Source organism: Cryptotermes secundus, unplaced genomic scaffold (assembly GCF_002891405.2).
Source record: "Cryptotermes secundus unplaced genomic scaffold, Csec_1.0 scaffold29, whole genome shotgun sequence".
Lineage (NCBI taxonomy): Eukaryota > Metazoa > Arthropoda > Insecta > Blattodea > Kalotermitidae > Cryptotermes > Cryptotermes secundus.
The window spans coordinates 716,524-731,962 of NW_019719356.1; the positions used below are offsets into that span (position 1 = coordinate 716,524).

Sequence of the window (15,439 nt, forward strand, 5' to 3'; positions counted from 1 at the left end):
ACAGTAATTCGTTCCCGTATAATTTTTCATTTTGAATAGTTCAAAAGTCATGGGATTAAAGCCGTTATTTGAGCAACACAAAGAGGTATTAAATCTGAGCACAATCTTCAGTGCGCCGTTAAACAGCCGACATATATCGACTCACATCTACTATAAAAGGAAGTAAAAGTGAACAGGGTAGCCAACTAAAACAGTTGGGGTCACCATGGCAACGGGGTTGATAATTATGACACTACCACGCATGCGTGAAAATACAAATCGCGCACGTACTCTAGAGGCAAATCAACAAACTAACGCAAGCGGGTGGGGAGAGAACACCTCTGCCATATCGCAGTTTCGAGGGACGTTTGCTTGGTGGCGCTAGTAGTGTTGAAGGCCCGGCGTCATTTATTAACACCGTCGTTGGTATAACGCGGAAGGTCGGTACGAAACAAGGCTCTGGGTTATGAGAGAGAGCTGATGCCATGTGCAAAGCGTGTGTTGGGTTGTGCAGAGTGAAACGTGAATATGAAAGCCTCCCTTGCTGATACCATCCGCAGTACAGCGTAGTGGCCAGTTTCGGTAAGAGGAGCCACAGAGATGAGAAGGCGACGGGTGAGTTCTAGAAACGTAGGAAACGCCCCATAGCAACCCCCTCCCACTCTCTGCAGTCGGGTAAAGTAACCTGTAGCAAGCCAATACGCGATTCAAGACTAAGAAATGCTGATCTTTGCGGAGTTCATCGGAATTAAAAGAAAATATATACAGTGAAGTCTAGAGTATACGTTGAAGCAAATAACAATCGAATTCTACTGCTGCCGCCAAGGTTGTCGTATTTTTAGATAAGTTGGATTTACGAATCAATCGATAATATCGAAGGAATAAAAAGTGGAAGAAAGGAATCTTTGTTGTATCTAAGGAATTCACGGCTCTGACTAATGTCATATTGGTTGTAATGCCATGTATTTCGGAGAGATCCCGAAGTTTCGGAGGAATATATCGCCTCCATTTTCAGTGTAAATGAGTAAGAGAAGCTCAGTTTGTCTATTTCTGCTGATTTTCTGATTAACTTTGTATTTCTGTCCCGAAAATGGACGCGTTGTATTCCTCTAAAATGTCGGAGTCTCTCCGAAATACACGATGTCACAATCCATAAATTTATAATTTTCAAAGGAATCTTTATTCATATTGTGACCTTCTGAGATATTACACTGTATAGTAGTGTAGATAGTTAGTAGAAGTTTCGGAGGGACGTGTATGAAGGAAGAAGGTTACTCCGAAACGCTGGCAACAATTTATGAGACTACACAATATCCTAAAAATTTTAAGGTCCCGGAAACTTCAAATCCTATATAATTTTCGCTTAAATATAAGACATAGTTCAGATACAGAATTTATGTGAATATGGAGTAAAAGATTTGGTCTAATTTCTAGGGGTAAATATTCCGTCAATTAAGAATCACAACTCGACATCGTAAAAACCAATAACAATTTAAATAAACTAACAAACTGAACTTATATAAATATTATTTGACTACTAACTAACCAACCAACAGAGAACCTGCCTTTGTCCTGTACAGTTGTTTGACCCAGAGACCTAAAGTGTGAGAATATTGTAGTATAAATTTAAGGGGTACGTAATATAACAAGATAAACTACATACGTATATGAATGTTAGACATTATCCACTCTCATGATTAAACATAATACACTTTTACGGTTTATTCATGCACACAAATTGCTATTAACATATCATCCCGTTGTTTTGTATGGGTGTGAAAATCTCTCCCTCTCATTGAAAAAAACTAGCTTCAAAATGTGTACTCTTCACGAAATATTATTACGGTTATCAAATTTAGCGTAATGAGATGGGTAGGGCATACAGAAAATATTATTCGGCAAATTTGACTGGAGGACTCCCGGCGTGGAGGATGGTTCGAACACCTCCACCTAGCCCTTGGAGACTTAGGAGGCGACGAAAAAGAAAGAGGGTGCCTGGGTGTGTAACGGGCCACCCTGTCATTAGGGGATTTAAATACAAGGACCTAGTTCTTCATTATTCAAGTACATCGCCAATAATGCAACAAATGATTAGTATAAAAGACGTCTAAAATATGTTTTTCACTAGAAGTGTAACGTTAATACATTAAAATGTTATGAATATCATAAAATGTCATTAAGACACTGCAAGTATGTCCTATACACTAAAAGTGACTATCAAAATACTTAAAAATATCTTTTTGTTTTATATATTTTGTTTACAATTTTGCAACATGTTTCGACCGCACATGTGCCATCATCAGGCAACTTTTTAATTTGTTGGGAGGTTGAGGGGGGTTTGCTAACGACTTTGCTTTGTAAAAAATTCTATTGCGAAATCCAAAAATTGAAAACCGGATGCAATTTGGCAGAATCTTCTATGGAAGTTTATGGTTCAAAAAGAGCTGTTTGCAACTGATGATGATGAATGAAGAACACTTTAAATATCTAGTTATAATTATAAGGTTATTATTAACATTAATATTAGTTAAAGAGGCTGGGAAGGTGTGTGGATTTTAAATTAATCTCAGTACAGGGACCAGCTGAGGTTCCTTTTGAACATGGCAATGAATCTCCGGGTCCCAAGAAAGATGGAGACTCTGGCCCATCGACACAGTTCATAACACGCTCAATCATTCTTATCTTTCCCCGCCCTCCTGACTCCAAAACCCGATCTGCACCCCCCCAACCCCCTCTCTAAAGCCTTACGCGTTCAGCTAGCGATTCTCAGTATTTCTAAATTTATCTCTGTAATACCGAGCCAGCTGCTTAGTCCACATTTATCTCCTCTTCTTTCCGGCTTATCAAATGCTAATATTCACCATCATTCACTATGACTCCATGTCTCTCCAGTCTCAGTCTAGCCAACTTAACGATTTCCTTTACTTCGGGACCATTGTATAATTGATAGAGCACAATGTTGTAGCGCAGGCCGCGCCATAGCTCAAGCGGTTAGTCTCTGGCTTCCCAACTCTGCGGCCCGGGTTCGATTCCGGGGGTCGGGTCAAGTGGGATTTGTGGTGGAGAAAGTGGAGCTGGGGCAGGTTTTCTCCGAGTATTTCGGTTTCCCCTGCCAATCTTCATTCCACCAATTACTCCACAATCACCCTCACCTATCATCTGGGGCTGGTACAATAGGCCAGAAGTGGCCGCAGTACAAGGGACTTAGTCCCACCCCACTAGCAAAAAAAAAATAAGAAAATGCTGTATTGTGTTCTCCTTCGGTGATTTCCTTCCTCGGCCTACAAAATGTCCTTAAGAGGATTGCTTCAGAGTCTCAGTAATTAAGGGGATCAAACCAACGACTTTTACCATTAATTACTATCCTTTTCACAGAGATGAATATTTCCTTCCTTCCTAGTAGACATTTGCAAGACCTATAATTTTCAAGGCCCCTTATCGTGGTGAGGGTGTTTGAGTATGCCAAGGACCCTGAGAGCTATACCAGCGGTAGCGTAGCTACTGGCAGGGCCTCCCTTGCTGGACAGGTCAAAGGGTAGGCATCAGACGAAGAGAGACACCGAAAACTGATGCCGGAAGCAGCGTCATCAGCGGCGACTTGAAGCACAGAGAAAATGATGCTCGAGATGGTTCAAGTTCGTATAGCAACAGGCGTGACCAGAGTGGTTTGAACGGCTGTTGTACTGCGATGTGGAAAGCAAATGGAAAAACTACCACATTATCACTATTCCTGGATAGTCTCTTTCCAAAAACAGAAGATCGCATTAAGTGGAGAAACTGTTTTGGAAGAGGCTGTGGACCTGTCATCTGACAGATTACTGATGAATGAATGAATGAATAATTTTCAAGGGCTTGATGATCAACTAACTACCTAATTAACAATCTAATTCCATTAAGCTGAGTCCTTGAAAAGCTAACAGTTGATCAGCCACTTAAGAGATTACCAGCATTTTATGGAACCCAAAGTTTCATTATCACGTTCATAAGGGCGTGCTACTGGTAACTATCCTGAGCCAGAAAGATCCACTCCACATCATCCAAACGTATTCCCTTAAGATCCATATTAATATTATCCTCCGCTATCTACGTAGGTTTTCAGGGTGGTCTCTATCATTCACGTTTTGCCTACAAAAATTATGTTTGCGCCTCACTTCTCCCCTATTCATTCTAGGTGTCGTACCAATTTTGTCCTCCTTGATTTCATTATTCTAATAATATCTTGTTGGGAATAAAAATTATGAAGGCCCACGTTATGAAGTTTTCTCCAACCTCTCGCTACTTCCTTAATAATAATTCCAAATATTCTCCTGATCTCCTTGTTCTTAAACACCCTCAGTCTATTTCTCCCTCAGTGTGAAGACCAGATTTCATACTCGTGCAAAAACTACGGGGAAAATTATAGGTTTGTGTATTTTAATGTTTAAGTTTTTATAAAGCAAGCGGAAACATGAAAGATTCTGAACATAATAGTACAAAGCACTCACGTTTCTTAATCTGTTTGTAAGTTCTTTGTAATTGCAATTTTCTCTTGTTAGTGCTTTTCCGAACTATTTTAACTTTGTCACATTTTCAAAGGATCTCTCAGCTAAACTCCATCCACTGTTGAAACGAAAGTGGGTCATCAACAGTCAGTGACGCACATCTTTAGGTCATAATCATAAAGTTACCAGAGTTTATTTTCAAAACACCTCCGGTGTTAATGTATCATTAGGAAATTCAATCATACTTTTACACACAGGGACTTTTTTTCCGTAAGGTTTCCTACACATGGTGAGAAATATCCTCGTCCGTAGAGTGGACAGACTTCTGTTGCTATGTTAAAATCTTCTCCTGCGTACTTGTGAAGATACACTGAAATGATGTATGTAATTTAAAATATTAATCTCCATGTTTTTGGAAATTCAAATGATTGAAAATTCGGATATTCATAGAACTTTGAACTGTACAGAGTATGTAACTCTTCAATGACAACACTAGTAAACTGTTTGTAATACGAAATATCAATTTCTTTCATGCAATTTGGATTCGTATATCAGACCATAAGGCAAACAATAATTTATTTTAAGTTTGAAACGTTTTCTGCTTAGCACCGGAGACATAAGCCAAGCTGAGTTCTAATCCCAGTGAAGACATTCATCATGGATACGCACGCTGTCACAGAAAGAGTTATAATATTTATTCGAACAGAAACCACGGAAAATATTTCGTCTACAGGAGTTTCAAAACGTATCACTCACGCAATAGACAGTCGGGTAAATAAATAAATTGTGATTAACTGGGAAAACACGTCAACCAACACAGGAAGGTTGCGCGTAAATGGCATAATGATTGATCTGTCTATTATTTTGCGATAATATATAAACTAGAAAGTCCAAGTAAGTTCAAAGGGTGTAAGTGAAGAATCGTTAAGCGTACAAGACAAGACATTTACCTTAAATAATGTTTGGAGATGCGGGGAGGTGTAACAAGGCGAAAGGTGACATTACATAATGAGGAGATTCATTAGTTTTAGACAATTATTATCGAGTTGATCAACAAAGGAGGATGCAAAATGCATGGCTTAGATAAGAAATTCAAATAACATTTTAGCCGGAAAAACTTAAGGTAGAAATCACTTGCAAGATTTAGGTATAGGTAGGAGTGTAAGATTTGGGCATAATTTTATTCTACAGACCATTATTCGGCGTTTTTCCGTACCACAAGTTTAGGTTGTCAGAGGTGCATGTGTTTCAAGGATAAATTTTATACTTAACATGTAAGACTCCACAAGCATTTCAGATATACAGGGTAATTCTAAATTATCGTGCGGTTTCCGTGGCCTGTAATCATAAACCCTTAATTGCCATCAAAGGCGGACATGTTGTAGTTGTCTAGCATTATTCAGTACTGATTATATAAGCGGTATAACGTTTAGAGTTCCATTTTCATATTCCATAAGAATTTTTATTTTATTTCTTTCAATTTGAACTTTACAGATCATGGAAATCCCGACAATAATTTAGAATCATTTTGTAGAAAAAAAAAATCTCTAAAATAATTCCTGACAATTTTGTGCAGATAAAATGTCAACAGATGACACATGACGTCAGATTTAACAATTTTTCTAAAAGACGAATTATTCGACACCTGGCATTTGTAGAGAGCGGGGGGTGTAGATTAAATATAACTTGCTCTGAATATGGTTTAGAGGTTGGTTTTGTAACGAATTTTTACTTTCCATAAGAAATAAGGAATTTTATGACCAGTTGAGCATAAACTACAGACTGTACAAGAAAGTTTGCACCGCTAAAGCAGTTAATTACTTTGATATCTGAGTTGTTCTCTTTTAGAAATTTACAGAAAATTATATACTTGCATTCCAACCAAAATAACATTTAAACATTTCTTTCAAACATCAAAGAAAACACGCGGTGAAGGCTCATATTCTAACCTTCTGGATTATGACACCGTGAATATTGGTAGGAGGCTTCTAACGTTTCAAAAGAATATTACTACTTCCACCTTAAAGTACAAGTGAGGCAATGTATTACTTTAAACATTGGGTAATCATACACAGAAATAAATTGTTTCATCAATCACAAGACAATATCCAAATCAACACAAAAAGTGATTTCTTTTGGAAAAATCTGAATATTAACCACTAACCTATATCTAGGTGTTCTAAATGGTTTTATCATTAATTTGCTCAAAACGCTATATGCTCTCGAACATGAAGCCGTATTGTCCGGTAAAAGTCACAGCTGGACTACGCGGCTTTATATCCTGTAAAATATAACTCTCCTCAACTGGAACATAACCTCATTTCGTTATTAAGTACAATACGCCTGTATAGGATTCAGCAACTCCTTGATTCTGCGATTCTCGCACATCTTTGCCCTCCTTACTACAGCTGCCCTTTCTTCCTTTCTCCATATCTTTACCGTCAGCTTTCGTAAATCATGGACTCTATCTTACCGCTTCTCTTCTACCCTCTGACTTCCTTATAAATATTTCCTTAACCTCTCTCGTTTCAGCCATCCAAATCGCATACCCCTGCATCTAAAATTTTTAGTCCCTTTAATATCAGCTAACAGAACATTGGTTTTGTACATTTATCTTATCTCTTTGTTTGGTCCGATTATCTTCACCCCTTGTTCAATTACTGGTTCATACACTTCCCTCAAAATTTCCTTCGCTCGCATATTTAACATAACCTAATTTTCAAACGTGATCCATGTTTCATATCCATACATCATAATTGACTAAAATGTTCTTTTTTCTACCTTAATTTTGTATATTAGGTTCAAAGTTTTATACTTAAAAATGCTGTAAACCCCCAAAATATGGATTTATTTAAGCGATTCTCATTTTTATTTCTTCGTTAATTTCATTTTTCACTGATGTCAAATCACGTACGTATTTCAAAAACTTTTGCCTCTTCAAACACGTGAATGTATATCAGTACAGACATACCAGTTAGCAAAGAGCAGTATTCGTATAATGACTTACTTTTCCCTAATAGTATATGTGACGCAGTCTAACAATTCTAATAATAAGTAGATGAAATTTGAAAAGTACATTCCAGAATTATATTTATATTTTTCCCACGTTTTTTTCAAAGATATGTTCTTTCTCTCAAAGTAAGAATCCATCTTTCAACACAACATAACGCAGTGTTTCTCGAATTGTGGTATTGCTACTCACAAAGGTATGAAAACAGCTTACTAGAGGCACAATGAGCCCTCGTTTTCTGCATTTCTGTTATCTGTGGGGAGGTATCTTTATTTTAAATCAAATCAGAATAAGCTTATAAGTGAACATAAAGATCAAAATTGATCACTGTTCATTTATACTATAAGACTAATAAAAATTAATCATTTCAAGCCCAGTGGTTACTATATATACCACCTACTTTAAGATACCAGCACACTCCATTCAGCCCACAAAGTGTATTTGTGTGTTCCGTATTGTTCTCACAATAAACAGCGATTGTTTCCCTAGACAGCATTAACCGGTTGGGCTTTGTGATGGTGACGTAATGTGTTTCCTGTGAGATACGTACTGAAATCTTATATATTACTTGGAATAAATTCAATTTTTAAAGGGTTAAAGTATCGATAGTAATGACCCTACAATATGCTGTACGTCTACAGATATAATCACCGTTTGTCATTAAACGGCCATCATCAGGTGTTTGTATATAAATATTAGGGGAACTATAATCTGCAAAAGTTTTAATTTTTAAAGTCATTGTAATTCAAATCGGTTCCGTCTTCAACTACATAAAATTGAATAGTAAAGAGATATGAAGTGTTGATATAAACTTTTGTCAATTAATATATAATAATTGATATTACAAATTGTACTAAAATTATAACGACGCATATATTTATATATCAGCGAAGATGTTATGTATAATTTTGTGTGTACAGCGACATGATGACAGTTATTTAACTACTGGAAACACATACTGGTCACTACATCTATGGAGACAGAGCTCGTAGGGCGGTATAAAATATTAATTTGCGAGCGTACACACAAGCAAAATGAGGCATCACAAAATTAAAAATGAAATTGTGCAATTTTCTACGGTATTTCCATGGGATCATGGCATTTATATAACCGTTTCAGGGCGCAACAAGCACAAAGCTCTTTTAAATGCGTAGATATAAAAATGAGAATGTTGTTTGTCTCAAAGGATATGATTCATCAAGTGGCTTCTGCTTTCAAATGCATTCGTAGGTAATTTTTACTTTTCATTTCGTCTGAAGAACCAAGCCAAGTTTTATATAAAATTCTGTGTGTTCTTATACCCTGGCTCACAGCAAGGTTACTCCTAATGCTGGGACTATTTTGTAAGGCGGATGTCTCTCTATACGTTTTCACAAATATTTACATCCTTGCCTATTAATACTTAAAGTTTTCTCTTTACAGTCGGGAACGTTAATTTTAAGACTGACAGAGCTCAGCAACTGGGAGGTGTTAGAGAAAATGGTGAAATCAGAACTGAATTAGTCACTTCACGTTCTTGTTCATGACATATGTCATTTTATATCTATGTCTTTCGTCCAAAGTTAGCAAAAATTTCAAAATCTATTGATATGATATAACAGATATTTAGCGGCCACCGTAGTCTAGGGGTAACATTCCCACCTCGTGACTCAAGGCACGCGGTTTCAAACCCGGCGGAGGTCGTGGAATTTTTAAGGGCGGAAAAATTCAGGGAACAAGTCCTCCGGGAGGGACTTTAAGCCGTGGGTTCCGTGTCGTAGCTTTACGGCACGTAGAAGAACCTCATATCTCCTAAGGAGATCACCGAGCCAAATTCAAGGATATTTCCCGCCCAACAGTAGTCTCTAACGCCTCTGATGGATGGGGAAACATTATAGATACCGCCAAGCCAGTAGAGGCCGAACTCGCTGGCTTGGTCGGGACTGATGGTAAGCACCAGTATCGGTAGGGTATAGAGACTGGTAGAATATTATAGAGGGAAGCACAATAGATCAAATTGGTCGCGGTGCATGGGGAAACCCACCCTCTCCAATAACTAACTAATTAACAAACTAACAGATATTTCTTCACGAGAATCTGATTCATGAATATCTCACTGATTAACTATGCAACTAAGTGACTAAACAACTGACTTGTTACTACCTGCATGCTAACCTACCCACCCATCTCAACATGATAAATACCGAAATGGTTAATGTAGCCGTAACTTTCTGGATTCGCATTCGCGAGGCATTGTGCTCGATTCTCTGCCAGGAAACCGGCTTTCTCTTCCTCAGTTACTCCCTGTAACAAGAAGTGAAGGTCCATAGGGTTGTGAGACGTCGAGACTCCCACATTTTCTAGAAAATTGGCTCACAGATGGCGGCGAGGTTGTCAGCCTTAGGCGCCGGCCGGCCTCTACCCCCAAGAAGATTCCTGGTACTCATTTCTGTTAGAGGCCGAGTCGACTCAGGGCCATAGTGGGACCGGAAGGATTACGTTAATTAAAAAATCCAATGACCTTATTGGAAATCGAACTCGCGACCTTCCGGCTTGTAGAATACTGCCTAAACCAACTACGCAGGGATAGCATAGTCAGTATAGCAACTGGTTACGGGCTGAGCCACCGAGGAGTCGAAGTTCAAGTCCTGGTATGTTCAAGAATTTTCTGTTCTTCATTTTGTCAAGATATACTGTGGGGCCCACGCAGCCCCCTATTAAATGGGTACCGGTGGTTCTTTCCGCGGGGGAATTCTGCCGGGGCGTGAAGCTCACCATTCACCTCCAACTAGTGCCGAGGTCAAGAAAATATGGCTGTATGCATCCATTCCATCCATACGCCTTCATGGCGTAGTACTTAATTAGTTAAGCGTAGGGACAGTTTTTCCCCCCTTGGCACTACAGCCCCAGTGGGCCTAGGCCTACCTCCATGAACTTCTCCGTTCACTTCGGTTTTTCTAATCTTACACATTCGGTAGTACACCTTGGGCAGGTGATCAGCTCGTCGCAAGGCCTCTACCTGTACACAAACACAGAAAAACGCACACACACAAACTAAACATCCATGCCCTGAGTGGGATTCGAACCCACGATCCCGGCTTCCAAGCGAGCGAAGACAGTGCATGCCTTAGACAGCTCGGCTAACGTGACCGGCCAGGGACAGCTTTACACTTTTTTTATTCGAATGTGATAGCGGGGCTCAGTACCTCGATTAGGTCATGACGGCTTCTTGCCAAATCCTTTCCAATTCATCTATTGTTCTACCATCGGCGCTATATAGTCTAGCGTCGTGAAATAAGCATACACACAAAAATCAGAACATTCTAAATTAGTCACGGAATTAGGCACGTTTTCCATGTTTAGTTTCATTAGTACACTTCCAAATTTTCCGTCTATTTTTCTAAGACGGATTTTAATGCTCCATTTTTAGGAATACGGAATTCAAGATCTCTGTGCACAGCCAATTGTGGGTTTCTTTAGGAAGCTGTCATGTCGCTCAATGTGAAGCGACGAATGGTAGGATCCTAGATGTGTGATGAACTGGTGGGGACTTGGGAGGAAGCCGTCTTGACCTACGATGTCTCAGAATTCTCCGGGAGGGACTGAAGAAAAGTATGAAAAAGCTCAGTCGGTGTTCCGGCCGAGATTCGAACCGAGTTACCTCCAACATACGAGTATAGGGTGTTACCGCTAATCCAGTGCTCTCAGTAGAAGTACGACTACTGTCAGCTTATCTTACTTACTTACTCATGGAGCTGACCCTTCTTGAGAAGCCAAATCTGCAGCTACTCGAGAATTTCCCAGAATTTTATGCAACCCGAAGTTTCATTACCGTGTTCACAAGAGCTCTCCACTCGCCCCTATCCTGTGCCAAATCAATCCAATCCATACGATCCAATTTTATCTCTCTAAGATCCATTTTAATATTGTTCACCCATCTACGCCTTGGTCTTCCCATAGGTCTCTTTCCTTCTGGCTTTCCCACCAATATCCTATATGCATTCATTTTCTCCCCCTTTCGTGCTACATGCCCTGCGCACCTCATTCTCCTTGACTTGATCATTCTAATTATATGTGTACTTGGAGAAAAGTACAATTTACATTAGCTTTGTTTAAGAACAATAATCCTAAGAGAAGTCCTTGCGTTTATGAAACGTGAACAGAAGATACAAAGGACTGGTTAAGATTTTTAGATTCCACTTGTAACACCGACAAAGCTGTTGATTGTAGAATTCTCCACAATGGTTTGGATCGGTCCCAAACTCCTGGACGTGACACTGGGGTCCAGACAACTCGTGTGAACCTACTGCCAAAACACAGGATGCTCAAGAAACCTCTACCCGACGTGGATTACCACTCTGACATGTGGAATCGCTTTCCGCTTTTCTTCCACCCTTTTCCTGTCTATGATCTCGTCGCTAAGTCCCCGTACATGTTGCTCCTATCGGAAATCGAACCGCTGTTCCTTGGTGATCCGACCCGTGGCAAAGCCATTGCATTCACTGTACTACTCAGGGATTTAACTTCTTTTCTTCTCCAAGTATCATTAGAATTATCAAGTGATGGACAGGGCGTGTAGCAAGGATAGGAGAGGAGATGAATCATATAGGATTTTTTGTGGGGAAGCCAGAAGGAAAGAAACGACTAGAAATAATTAAGAGGTAGGTGTGGGAATAATATTAAAATAAATCTTATATATGATGTAGTGTTATGGACTGGATTGATCTGGCTCAGGATATGGACCAGTGGAGCAATCTTGTGAACATGGTAATGAATCTTCGGGTTCCAAAAAGTTTTGGTAAATTTTGAGTAGATGCTCAACCGGCAGCTTCTCAAGAAGGGCTGAGTTCCATGGAGTTATTTAGTATGTGTCTTGTGATAAGCAACACCATTTGAAACTGTCCCTCTGAGTGTAAACATTGTGAATAGTACTGTACACACAGGGGAACTCTGAGAAGTGCAATGTGTTCATTTGCTGGGCTTTATTCACCGTGACCAGCTCCTGAAATGGGCGGTCAGTCTGTCTGCTCAGTGTCAGCATATGGCACTGTCTGTATGTGTCTCACGACATATGAGTACAGCTGTACCAAATAAAATTACTTGTTAGTTATTTGGCCATTCTGTTCCAACTGTAGAGGCTGTATAAAGGCAAGTTGTCAGCTGTTAGTTGAGACTTGGCTTCTGCACGGGTGGCTCTGAAGCGAGAACCTGAGCGTGGGAAGCTGAATAATCTTCACTGTTAGAAGCCGTTGCCAGGAAACGGTTGATGAAGATACAGCAGGCTGGAGAAAAGCTTAGCGGGTGCTGTGGTGATTTGTGAAGTTTTGATATTAGCGATAGTGCTGTAATTACTTGTAGTTCCGAGTGGTGTGTGTAAGTGGTCAATAAATACATTCACCATAATATATCCCGACTATAATCACACAAAAATCGTGACAGTGTTGTAGAAGGATTTGCACGGAAATAAATATGTAAAAGGAAACCCAACGGAGAAATCAGTGTGAATATACATTTGTGTGTTTATGGGTCCAAGAAATTTCAAATTTTGAACAAGTTGAACAATGGATTTAGTTACTTATTAGTAGTCCCATTAAAAGCTGTCGAGTTCTGTTAAATTTTGTTACATAAATACATATTAGTCAAGTATTATACATTCCTCCTTATAGGAACACCGGGACAGTTGGGGCCCCCCATGCAGTGGGGTCTGGTACACCAAGTAAAACGTTTGTAGCATATTGTCGACATTCCTGTCCAGTGACACCGTGGCGATAGTTCACGAGGGGAGCACTTGAACTGTGCATTTCTCAGTGGAACCAGTTCCTTTCACGTCCAAGAACTGAATATTTAAGAGAGAAAAAGAGTTACTTTACCCCCAATCAATTCGTCTTAATGACAAGCCCCTTGAGACTCACGACCAGAATTTTTATTTTCAAACTGAACACTTCCAGTTATAGTCCTTGTGTAACATCCTCTCTGACGAGAAGATAGGTTTACAATTGTTTCCTCTCCTCGCCAGCACAGTCATTCTCAGGTCCGACTCCAGCACGACTCGTGACCAACTTTTACTGTCTCAAATTTGAGACCCCCCTTATAGAGGGCCAGGTCCCCGTATTTACATCCCTCAGGAACAGGGCGGTCCGGATATATCCTCAAGCACTGGGTTCCCTTTTCGTCGCCTCCTACGACTCGCACGGCTGCAGTGCAGACATCCAACCCGTCCTCCACACGGGATTGAATCTTCAAGATTATGAACGTCTATTTATATTATAAGTCTAATCAATGCACTATTATGGGAACGAGGCAAGGCTGCCAATTTCACGGCCATCTATGAGCCGATTATCTAGAAAATGTGGGAGTCTCGACGTCTCACAAGCTTATGGGCCTCCACGACAGGGATGACTTTACCTTTTATACTTCGATATGGGAACGAAAATATGTCACAGTCAATTAGTGATGTAAACCGTTAAGTAATCATTAAACATGTTAAGAGATTTTATTCTTAGAGCACTTTCGGTATTCGTACTCCGGTGCGATATTCAAACAGAGTTGCACAGCGTTTCATCCGTAAAGATGGCTGCACGAGGTTATGACGTACGCTTGTTCGTAGAACGGATGGACTTTATATTTATACATCCTCAGAAACTATTTGTCTTATTGATTCTTGTGTAATTAGAATGATGAAGTCAAGGAGATTATCAGGGCATTTAGCACGAATGGGGAAGAAGAGGAATATTGGTGGGAAAGTCAGAAGGAAAGAGACTACTAGGAAGATCAAGACGTAAGCGGGTGGACATTATTAAGACGAATCATAGAGATGTAGGATGGGATGGGATTGATTGGATTGATCTGGCTCAGGATAGGAACCATTGGAGGGCTCTCGTGAAAACGGCAACGAACTTTCGGGTTCCATAAAATATTGGGAAATTCTTGAGTAGCTGCACAATTGACGGCTTCTCAAGAGGGGCTAACCTCCATGAAATTAATTTATTATTAGTCATGAAATGATGCTTCATTTAAGTGGAGGATTTATTACGATCTGCATGACTCTTTAAGTGAAGAGTTCTAAAAGATATGGAACGAAGTTGACGTGATATATTTTGATGTATTGTCGCAGTATCTGGATGGAGGAACTGAAGGAAAAAAGATAGCTGATTTGAAGGCCTGTAAGAATTCCGCATTTGAATAAAATGAATCAAGCGTGCTAGTCAATCTAACGTGACGTGCGACGTGAATCTTTTTAAAATCTATCGGTTTCACTGGTGTATTATTATTATTATTATTATTATTATTATTATTATTGACCGCCTATGTGGTCTACCGGGCAGAGTTCCTGGTTCCAGATCCAGAAGTCCCGGGTTCAATTCCCGGCGCTACCAGATTTTCTGAGAACTAGTGGGTCTGGAACAGGGTCCTCTCAGTCTCGTGATGATAATTGAGGAGCTATTTCAAGAAAATAGCGCCTCAGGTCTAAAAGCCTGAGATTAACGGCTGTGGGGATCCGTTGCGCTGACCACGTGACTCCCTCTATCCGCAAAAGTTGGCACTAACTTCACAAACAGGCAGCGGTCGCTCGGTCGGTATATTTCGCTTCCGGACTAAAGGTCACGGAGTTTATTTTGTATTACTTTCTTATGGAGCTGAGCCCTTCTTGAGGAGAAGCCAATTCTGCAGCTACTCAAGAATTTCCCAGAATTTTATGGAACCCAAATGTTCATTACCGTGTTCACAAGAGCCCTCCACTGTTACCTATACTGAGCCAAATCAATCCAATCCATACCATCCCATCCTTTCTCTCTAAGATACATTTTAATAATGCGCACCCACCTACACCTTGGTCTTCCCAATGGCCTCTTTCTTTCTGGCTTTCCCACCAATATCCTATATGTATTCCTCTTCGCCCCATTCGTGCTACATGCTCTGCCCACCTCATACTCCTTGACTTGATCATTCTAATTATACTTGGAGAAGAGTAAAAGTTGTTTTGTATTAT

The 15,439-nt window shown here is 39.9% G+C and overlaps 1 protein-coding gene across 5 annotated transcripts in view; it reads left to right on the plus strand.

The window, feature by feature from the left end:
• Nucleotides 1-315: 315 nt before the first annotated feature.
• Nucleotides 316-15,439, plus strand: part of LOC111864247 (potassium voltage-gated channel protein Shaw) — a 250,551-nt gene continuing 235,427 nt past the window's right edge. For all 5 annotated transcript variants that reach the window (XM_023851339.2, XM_033751445.1, XM_033751447.1 and 2 more), the window contains exon 1: nt 316-594. The gene's annotated coding sequence lies outside the window, so the exon portion shown is untranslated. The remainder of the gene's footprint in view (nt 595-15,439) is intronic.